General features: G+C 41.0%; 1 non-coding gene across 1 annotated transcript; it reads right to left on the reverse strand.

Moving 5' to 3' along the window:
- Window positions 1-5,021: 5,021 nt before the first annotated feature.
- Window positions 5,022-5,128, reverse strand: LOC117695967 (U6 spliceosomal RNA). The gene has a single exon (XR_004604765.1). It is a non-coding gene; the product is annotated as a U6 spliceosomal RNA (small nuclear RNA).
- Window positions 5,129-10,440: the final 5,312 nt, after the last annotated feature.

A 10,440-nucleotide genomic window follows, 5' to 3' on the forward strand; every position in this document is an offset into this window, starting at 1 on the left:
GCACTAGCAATTGAGACAGGTTTTTTGTTAGTCTTTCTGTGTATATGTTTTGTCTGGGTTTTATGTTATTTGTGATGGTGAGACAGACTGTGACTACTGGGGTGCCAAGGAGAAAGTGGAATCCCTCCAGGTTGACACGGGAAGATGTGGAATCCTTCCTGGCTGGCACTTGTGATTGAGACAGGTTTTTTGTTAGTCTTTCTCTATATATGTTTTTTTCTGGGTTTTGTGTTACTTGTGACAATGAGACAGACTTTGACTAAAGTTTAACCCTAGACCATTGGACCAAAGTTAGAACCAAAGCACATAACTTATCAGTTGAGATCAGGAAAAGAGTGTGACAGATTTTCTGTGCCTCAGAGTGGCTGACTTTTTTTTTTCTTTTTTTTTTTTTTTTATTAGATCTTTCATTTACACTTCAGATACCATCCCGTTTCCCCATTCCCCCCCCCCTTAGAAAAACCCTATCCCATGCCCCCTTTTCCTTTTTGCATTTATACATTTTTTTAAGAAATGTTAATCATAGGCTTTATAAGTTTGGTATTGTTCAATCAGAGGTGTAACCCACTACCCAACCTAGATATATCAACTATCTTTGACTGGTGGAGATACATAAACATCTGCTTCCCTGTTTCCCCCCTCTATCTCTCTTTCATCACCTAGCTTCTCCTCTCCTTCTTCTTCTCCTCTTCTTACTCCTTTTATTCCTCTCTGTACTCCTCCCACCTTAGCTCCTCCTACACATCACCCTTCCTGTTAAAAGGAAACTTTTCTCTCAAAATACAATTAGAGCATAATTATGCCTATTTGTACCAGTGAGGTAAAAGATAGTCCTAATACCCAGTCCATCCTTTTGTTTACTAACCAGCACCTCTGTCATCTATCCTAATTAAAACACTTAGTTCTGAACCTGGCTTTTTCCTTGGCTTTAGGATGAATGTCAGCTGATGACCATACACTCAGATCTTTTCTCTCAAAGTAAATAGCTATAAGTTTTCAACCCCATCAGAAATCCAGAATGACTGAGTTGACTATAATTGTGGGAAGCACCAAGCATAGCTTCTAAAACTTAGCCAATTTATAGAGACCTCTGAACACCTGGACACTCGCTCTACTTCGAAACGTTGGAGCATCTGTTCTTCTGCCTTCTGGCCCAGGATCATCTGACAGACCTTAGTGCTGCAGAATTATTAAGGGCTGATTACTCTGTCTAGGCAGATATAATCAGTCGACTATTCTGCAAGTGTGTCCTTTTCTGGACAGAAATTTGTCTGTAGAAGGAAAGTGGCAATTCTTGCCTAGTGGCTGTCTCACCACAACTGGAGTAACTCCAAGGATGCTCAATTTCTTCTTAGAGTTTAACATAGGAAGCTGTCCGGAGCAGACAGGTCTCTAATGAAAATGAACATTAATACTGAAATGTTTGTCATGTCAATTCTAAGGTTTTCTGATGTTTTGAAAACCAGCTATCCATGTAAGGTAATCTGGAGTGTTGCCTGTTAACTCCACTCAGCTATTTCTAAATAAAACATAGAGAACACCCTTATAATAAACTCCAAGTCATGAATTTGCTATAGTCCCTTAACTCACAGGCTGACCATCTCAAATCAGTTAAAAAAGTTAAAGAAGGACTGGGTCTAAGCTTTGTATTCCTAAGTGTGTTATACTGGTACAATGCCTATGAGAGTAACAATATTCATCTCACTCTTATATCACTAAAGAGCTCATGCCACTGAAAACCTTAAAATTTGTAAACAAAGTAAATTGGTGCCATTTAAGAATTTATATCTTCATCTTGATATTAATTATACAGATTTCTACTAATAGGTTATGGCTATGCAATAAACCCTAGCTAATCCTCTCTATTCCGACAAAACCACTACTTTTTCCTAGGGAGACAGCCCAACATTTACCACCTTAGTCCCCGTGCCCAGGGAATAGGGGCGCTGACTCATCATTAGCTTCTTCAAGCTGATTATGGGCGTTGAGATATTAGAAGAAGGGTGGGGGGGAGTGCAAGTTGACAATCCTCTGATGCTGTGTCTTCGCTGCCTCCAGATAGAATTCCCGGACCTCAGAGGTTTGAGCAGGTCTGCCCAGCTTGCTTGTTGAGTAGATACACCAAGGTTGATCATTCTGCAATATACAATTCTCAAAACAAATTTTAGTATCAAGATAGGTTTTTTTTTTTTTTTTTTAAAGAGGGCTGACATTTTATTAAGAATGTTGGTTCTAACCGCTTTTCTATTTTTCCCCTTTTATTGGATATAATATTTACATTTCAAATTTTATCCCCTTACCATATTTCCCCCACCACCCAGGAACCCCTTATCCCATCCTCCCTCCTCCTGCCTCTATGAAGGTGTTTACCCACCTACGCCCAGCCTCCCTCCCCACCCTCAGATTCCCCCCCCCTCAGTGCTCAGCCTTCAGGGTACCAATGATCTTGTCTCCCACCTATGCCCAACAGGGCCATCCTCCCCTACATATACAGCTGGAATCATGTGTCTCTCCCTATGTGCTCCTGGGCTGGTGGTTTAGACCCTGGGGAGCTCTGGTTGGTTGGTATTCTTGCTCTCCTCACAGGGCCACCAGCCCTTATGGTTCACGGTTCCTTCAATTTACTCTCTGACTCCTCCATTGGGAACTTTGATCATATTAATGGATAGCTGTGGGTACCTGTCTCTGGGTATGTCCAACTCTGAGAGATCTCTAAGGAGACAGCCTTATCAGGCTGCTGTCAGCTTTCCCATCCTGACATCCCTATCAGCGTCTATTTTTGATGACTGCCTATGGAATGAATACCCAGACACAATGGTCTCCCTACAACCCCCCCTTCAGATTCTGACCCACACTTTGTCTCCATATTTGCTCCCTTGGTTATTTAGTTACTCCTTCTAAGAAAGACCTAGGCATCCTCACTTGTTCTTTCTTCTTCATGAGCTTCATGTCGTCTGGTAGTTGAATCTTTGTTGTTTCAAACTTTTGGGCTAATCTCCGCTTATCACTGAGTAAATACCATGTGTGTTCTTTTGTGATTGGGTTACCTCACTCAGGATGATATTTTCTAGATCCATCCATTTACCTAAGAATTTCTCGAATTCATTATTTTTAATAGCTGAGTAATATTCCATTGTATAAATGTACCACATTTTTTGTATCCATTCCTCTGTTGAAGGGCATCTGGGTTCTTTCCAGCTTCTGGCTATTATAAATAGGGCTGCTATGAACATAGTGGAGCATATGTCTTTGTTATTTGTTGAGGCATTTTCTGGGTATATACCCAGGAGTGGTATAGCTGGGTCCTCAGGTAGTGCTATGTCCAATTTTCTGAGGAACCGCCAGACTGACTTCCAAAGTGGTTGTACCAGCTTGCAACCCCACCAACAATGCAGGAGTGATCCTCTTTCTTCACATCCTCGCCAACATCTACTATCACCTGAATTTTTGATCTTAGCCATTCTGACTGGTGTGAGGTGGTATCTCAGTGTTGTTTTGATTTGCATTTCCCTGATGACTAAGGATGTTGAGCATTTCTTAAGGTGCTTCTCGGCCATTTGAGTTTTCTCAGTTGAGAATTCTTTGTTTAGCTCTGTACCCCATTTTTTAATGGGGTTATTTTGTTGTTTGGCATCTAATTTCTTGAGTTCTTTGTAAATATTAGATATTAGCCCCCTATCAGATGTAGGATTGGTAATGATCTTTTCCCAATCTGTTGGTTGCCGTTTTGTCTTGTTGACAGTGTCCTTTGCCTTACAGAAGCTTTGCAATTTGATGAGGTCCCATTTGTCGATTCTTGATCTTAGAGCATAAGCCATTGGTGTTCTGTTCAGGAACTTTTCCCCTGTGCCTAGGTATTCGAGGGTCTTCCCCAACTTCTCTTCTAATAGTTTCAGTGTACCTGGCTTTATGTGAAGGTCCTTTATCCACTTGGAGTTGAGCTTTGTGCAAGGGGATAAGAATGGATTAATTTGGATTCTTCTACATGTTGACCTCCAGTTGAGCCAGCACCACTTGTTGAAAATGCTGTCCTTTTTCCACTGGATGAATTTAGCTCCCTTGTCAAATATCAAGTGACCATAGGTATGCGGGTTCATTTCTGGGTCTTCAATTCTGTTCCATTGATTGTCCTTTCTGTCTCTGTACCAATACCAAGCAGTTTTTATCACTACTGCTCTGTAGTACAGTTTGAGGTCCGGAATGGTGATTCCCCCAGAGGTTCTTTTATTGTTGAGAATAGTTCTCGCTATCCTAGGTTTTTTGTTATTCCAAATGAATTTGTAAATTGCTCTTTCTATCTCTATGAAGAATTGATTCGGAATTTTGATGGGTATTGCATTGAATCTATAGATTGCTTTTGGCAGGATAGCCATTTTTACTAAGTTAATCCTGCCAATCCAGGAGCATGGGAGATCTTTCCATCTTCTGAGATGTTCTTCAATTTCTTTCTTGAGAGACTTGAAGTTCTTGTCATACAGATCTTTCACTTGCTTTGTTAGATTCACTCCAAGATAATTTATTTTATTCGTGGCTATTGTGAAGGGTGTCATTTCCCTGATTTCTTTCTCTGCCTGTTTATCCTTTGAGTAGAGGAAGGCTACTGATTTGTTTGAGTTGATTTTATATCCAGCCACATTGCTAAAGTTGTTTATCAGGTTTAGGAGTTCTCTGGTGGAAGTTTTAGGTTCACTTAAGTATACTATCATATCATCTGCAAATAGTGAAATTTTGACTTCTTCCTTTCCTATCTGTATACCTTTGACTTCCTTTTGTTGTCTAATTGCTCTAGCTAAGACTTCCAGTACTATATTGAATAGGTAAGGTGAGAGTGGGCAGCCTTGCCTAGTCCCTGATCTTAGTGGGATTGCTTCAAGTTTCTCTCCATTTAGTTTGATGTTGGCTACTGGCTTGCTGTATATTGCTTTTACTATGTTTAGATATGGGCCTTGAATTCCTGATCTTTCCAAGACTTTTAACATGAAGGGATGTTGAATTTTGTCAAATGCTTTCTCAGCATCTAGAAAAATATGGAACGCTTCACGAATTTGCGTGTCATCCTTGCGCAGGGGCCATGCTAATCTTCTCTGTATCGTTCCAATTTTAGTATATGTGCTGCCGAAGCGAGCACGAGTGGCTGACTTTTGATGTTGACCAGCCGCCAAAAGGAACTTTTGACTTGACTATTATTTTTAAAGTTAAAGTTATTATTTTTCAGGAAAGGCCAGGGTCATATCCCGATCAACAGTCATACATTACTCTGTGGCAGGACCTGGTCCAAGATCCATTACCATGGGTGAGAAAGAGAAAGCCAGTCTTCTGAGCCTCAGTGGAACAAGACACAAACTAAACTGGAAGATTAATCATCCTTTCTTTTCAGATAACCCTGCCAGTTGGAATAAACTTGAAGAGTTTTTTAATGTTTTTCCACCAGCCTACCCGAGATGATTGCCAGTAACTTTTACAGGTTCTCTTTACCAGAGAAGAATGAGAAAGGATCCTGTTAGAAGCTCCCCTTAACCTACCAGACTGAGACTTTAACACGGCTACAGGTAGAGAGTGGCTGACAGTTTATCCCACAGGGCTCTGGTCACAGGTAAGAAGTTACAGAATATAAAGAGATTACAAGAATTTAGTTAAAGAGACAGAAAATGTATATCACAAAAGAGAGACTAAAGACTAGAATACTGGCCACAGTTGAGAGAGAGAGAGAGAGAGAGAGAGAGAGAGAGAGAGAGAGAGAGAGAGAGAGAACAGGGCCTGGGCAACAAAAGATCAAGACCAAATGGGAACAGAGAGATACAAAAACATCTGTTAGAAAAACATCAGTGTGCCCACTGTAAATTCTTGGACTACTTCACAAACTGTTCATCGGGGGAAAGGACAAATGTCTCATTCCAGTTATTCCTGAGTGCCCTATGCCTTTGTTGGGGAGAAACAAAGTTGAAGTTTACTCAGACAGGACCATGGGTGTCTTGAGAGAAGCCCCACCTACCTCTGTGATATTGGCCTTAAAACTAGAAGATGAGTACCGGCTTTATGAAATTCAAAAACTATAAGAAGCTTCCCTGACATTAGTAAATGGTTAAGAAAACTGGACTGAAACCAGCACCCTCTCTATTGGAGTGCAGCAGTACCCAATGATTCATGAAGCCAGAGAACAATAGGACATTCTGGTTCCTTGCCAGTCACTGTGGAACACCCCCCTGCTGCCAGTAAAGAAGGCAGACACCACATTTAAACTAAGACAAATGAGAGAGTTTCTAGACACTGCTGGCTTTTACAAAGATGTTGATAAACTGACTCTGAGACATCAGACAACTGTTGTGAGACCCCACTCCCTTGAGAACAGTATATGGCAGCCCCCTAACTGATAGATGAGTAATGCCCACCTGAAAGGGTGATCTTTGCCTCCCTGGCCATCCTGGACCCTGCCACCTTGCTGCCTGAGACTGATGATTCCTTTCCTGTCCATTGACATTCTGGCAGAAGACCAACCTTGGCCAGGGAGTCCTAACTGGTATATGGACAGGAGCAGCTTTGTGATTGAAGGTAAGCAGATGGCAGGAGCAACAGTGATAAAAAGAAAACAAGTGATTTGGGCCAGCAACCTGCCAGAAAGGACATTGACAACAGATATGCTTTTGCCACTGCCAATATTCATGGAACAATTTACAGACAGAGGCGACTGCTAAAAGTCATTGTCCTGGACATCAGAAAACCCAAGATACTGTTGATCCTGACTGTTAAAAGTCTTAAAAAATATCTTGGTGTCCATGTAACAAATTTACATTGTTTAGCTCACCTAAGAGCTAAACACCTGAAGAACTTGTTTTTATGTAGTGAACTTACCTGGTATAGCTGAAACAGTAATAAAAAAACTGTGAGGCCTGTGCCCTGACTAATGCTGAATGTCCCCCAGGAAGAAGACTTCAAAGAGACAGACCTGGGGCCTACTGAGAAGTGGACTTCACAGAAGTCAAACCTGCTAAATGTGATAACAAATATTTGTTAGTCTGTAACGCGCGCCCCCAAAATCCCTTTTCGCCCGCGAATAAGGACACGGAGGCAGTAATCGGGTATCACTACAGACGAGGCTTTACTTCTTGTAACAGCAAAAGCGGAAAGACCGAAGAAACCGGAAGAGGCTCCCTTAAATACACCCTAGAGTGACGTATTCACTTTTGGCTGGCTGTTCGTTTACCACCCAATATGCCTCGGGATTGGCAGTGACTAATGGCCCGCCTATCAGCCTAGCAACTGCGCAGATAATTGTATAGCCACTGCTAACAGCAGCTTCCTACATCTCCCCCTGTTTAAATTATTAATATGAAACAGCCTTTTGCCTATTAAATGTAGTACCAAATAAGATTCGAACTCAAACCCGATCAAGCAAACTCCATCTTGGGGGGGAGTAAGCGATCAAGAGCTTATAGCCCGAAGATTTTTTTCCTTACCCTTCCAGGTGCAATGGAAACGAGTCCTCTGGGTGCATGGGCTAAGGAAATATAAAGAGAATTGACACCCATCCCTGTGCAATGGAGTATATATATAGCTCCCAGGAGTGCAAGGGCTGTCAACCTATTATCTGGTATCACAATTATTTAGGCAAGAGCTGACTGGACAAGACCTCTCATCTACCCAGTGCAAATGAGCTGAGCTCTTGGGGTGCATAGACTGAGAGTGTCTCTGTCATAGGCTATTTTTTAGCCTAGATCGTCAAATTTCAGGGAGGGATGCTTGCTCCAAGGTTTGCGAGTGCTTAGGCTTTTAGCTACCTTGTCACTTATATTGCTGGGCTCTGAGCTTACAAACCAACCATTTATGAATACTAATTCACATCATAGAGCTGTATATCAAGCAGGCCTATTCCCGCTCTTTAGAAAGAAAGAAAGAAAGAAAAGGCAGAAGAAATTTATTTTTAATAAGTAAAATCTCCACGGGAAACAGGCTCCATCCACACTCCATCAAGGCTGGAAATCCGGATTTGCAATTGCTGCTGTATCTGGTCCAATTTCCCATTTCACTTTCCTTTTAAATAAGCAGAAAGATCATGGCTTTAAGTAAATGCATCATTCACAAATCTTAGAGGTGTAACACCTGGATGTGGGGCTGTTGACACAGCTTATTTAAGCCACATCTGTGAGCCCCTTCACATGGGCTAGAGCCAATCAACTCTCTGATTGACCAAAGTATATTTTAAGTCTCTATAATGATGTATTGAGATGGGCACAAAGGTAGGCACATGCACAACCAAGGCTAGGTCTAGTGATCCATTCTAGCCTTGTGCTAAAAAGCATGTAACATTTTTATAATCCAAGATATCAGAATTATTCTGAAGGTTGGATAACATAAAGAAAAATGAAGGGTCTACACACACCAACACCGGTTGTGTAGATGTATTTTTAAATACCTTATTAAATTTAATGTTATTTAAATGGCTAGAGATATTAAATCTTGTAGCCGAAACATTTTGCACTTTATGAAACATATTTAACAAGACAAAGGTAGATATACCCCTTTTTTAACATTTAAACAGTGACTACAACACATAAATTGTGTTGAAGCAAGATAAACTCAAGAAAATATATATATGATTTAATTTAGGACTTACATCCCTTTGAAAACATTAAACAGAGGTTTTAAATCCTCTTATGGTAAGCTTAAAATGAGGTTTTAGTCAAATAATATCTCTTAACAACCTTTAAAAATTACTAAGAGTAATTCAAGATTAAAGTAAATTATTTTTCTTTGTATGTACACTCATAGGCCAGAAGATGGCGTTAGATCCTCACCACAAATGGTTGTGAGACACCACGTGGACGCTGGGAGTTTAGCCTTTATATTTTAAATTAAGTCCAGCCTTAATGGCTGAGTTATTTCTAAAGTCAAATTGGCTCAAACATTGAAAGACACTGTCTTTGAATATCTTTTTGAAGTAACAAGTATTTTAAAAATTTTAAAAGCTCGCTATATTGAAGCGATAGTTTGTAGAAAAAAATTTCTTTAGAGAAATCCACTAATAAGCTATAATATACACCAAAGGATTTACCCTCTTACCCTTTTGTATTAAAGCAACAAAATTTGTATATATATGTAAAGTATAAAACATTACCCATTTTTTAAAGCAATTATTTTTTAACAAATATTGTTTCATGGGCTCTTAAACATTATGAATAAATTTATTATCTGTAAACCTTTTACCTTTACCAGAAATGTAAAGGAATGGTATAAAAATATTTTTTATGTAAACATTTATTGAAATGGCAGCTGGACAAGACAAGTTTGGCTTTATAAAACTTAAATTTGAACTTTATTTTGGATTAATTTAATAACCAATCTTTTTTGTTCCATGAGAATATCGGATAAAAGCCAATTTTATTCTCTAATAATTGTTACACATATTAAAGGAATCTAAGGAATCTTATCCTCAACAATTCCAAATACAGAGGAATTAAAACAACCTGAACCATATTCTATCAGCAGGCACAGCTATACTTATGGAGGGAAGCAGGCATAAATTTAATTTCTGCAACATAATCATAACGTTTAGCCCACAGACTGTTGAAAAATCTTTGGTCTTAGGTTTACCCCTCCTCTCACAAGAAACAATGAGAACAAAAGACAAATTCCCTTAAGCACATTTCTAGGGCCTGGTCTTTAGACTCAGAACGAAGAGCAGCCTGTGTGTCTTAATTCAAATGTAAATGTACTTAACCTCCCTCTGCCTGCCTGCCTGTCTGCCATTTGCTTTTATTTAAACCTTAAATTTGAACTAAAAACCTCTGGAATAATTTAAGATTTGATAGAATCCACAGCGATATACTCAGCCTTAAATGGCAAGGGAGTCAGCCGAGATCTTGTAATCTAGCTTCCTTCTTTGTGGTCTTCCGAAGATTCCTGCTTCTGCAGCTGCGTCTGCACCACGGGGGGCCAGTGCTCCGCCGTCGCTCCGCCATTATGGCTGTAGCAGCCACGTGGGGACCCAAACTGAATTGTTTCCACCTGTGGAATAAACACAAACAGCTTCCCACCCCGGGCCACAGCACGCTTCTAGGCAATTTTTCAGTCTCCCGTTCCCACGTTTCACCGTTGCCGCCGCGAGCGGTTTCGCAGCTGTCGCGCGCAGTTCCGTCTCTGCGGCGCGCGGTTCAGTAAAAATCCCTTGTTCCATCACTGGCATCTGTTTTAACTTGTGCCTCCCAAGTGCTGGGATTAAAGGCGTGAGCCACCACGGCCCGGCTTCCTCTGTCTGCTGGACTGTAAGCCGCGCAGACGCCTCTGTAACTCGTCTGACCCAGGCCCTGTCGCAGTGTCTCTGTTCCCACAGCCCGAGCCGAGAAGCACGGCCGGGGACCCTCGAGCCCGAGCGAGCTGCTGGCTCCGGCCGAGGTCGGTGGGGCTGGGCTGAGTGACTTAAGATTTTTGCACAAGCGGCTGCTT

This window comes from Arvicanthis niloticus (assembly GCF_011762505.2).
Source record: "Arvicanthis niloticus isolate mArvNil1 chromosome Y unlocalized genomic scaffold, mArvNil1.pat.X SUPER_Y_unloc_1, whole genome shotgun sequence".
NCBI lineage: Eukaryota > Metazoa > Chordata > Mammalia > Rodentia > Muridae > Arvicanthis > Arvicanthis niloticus.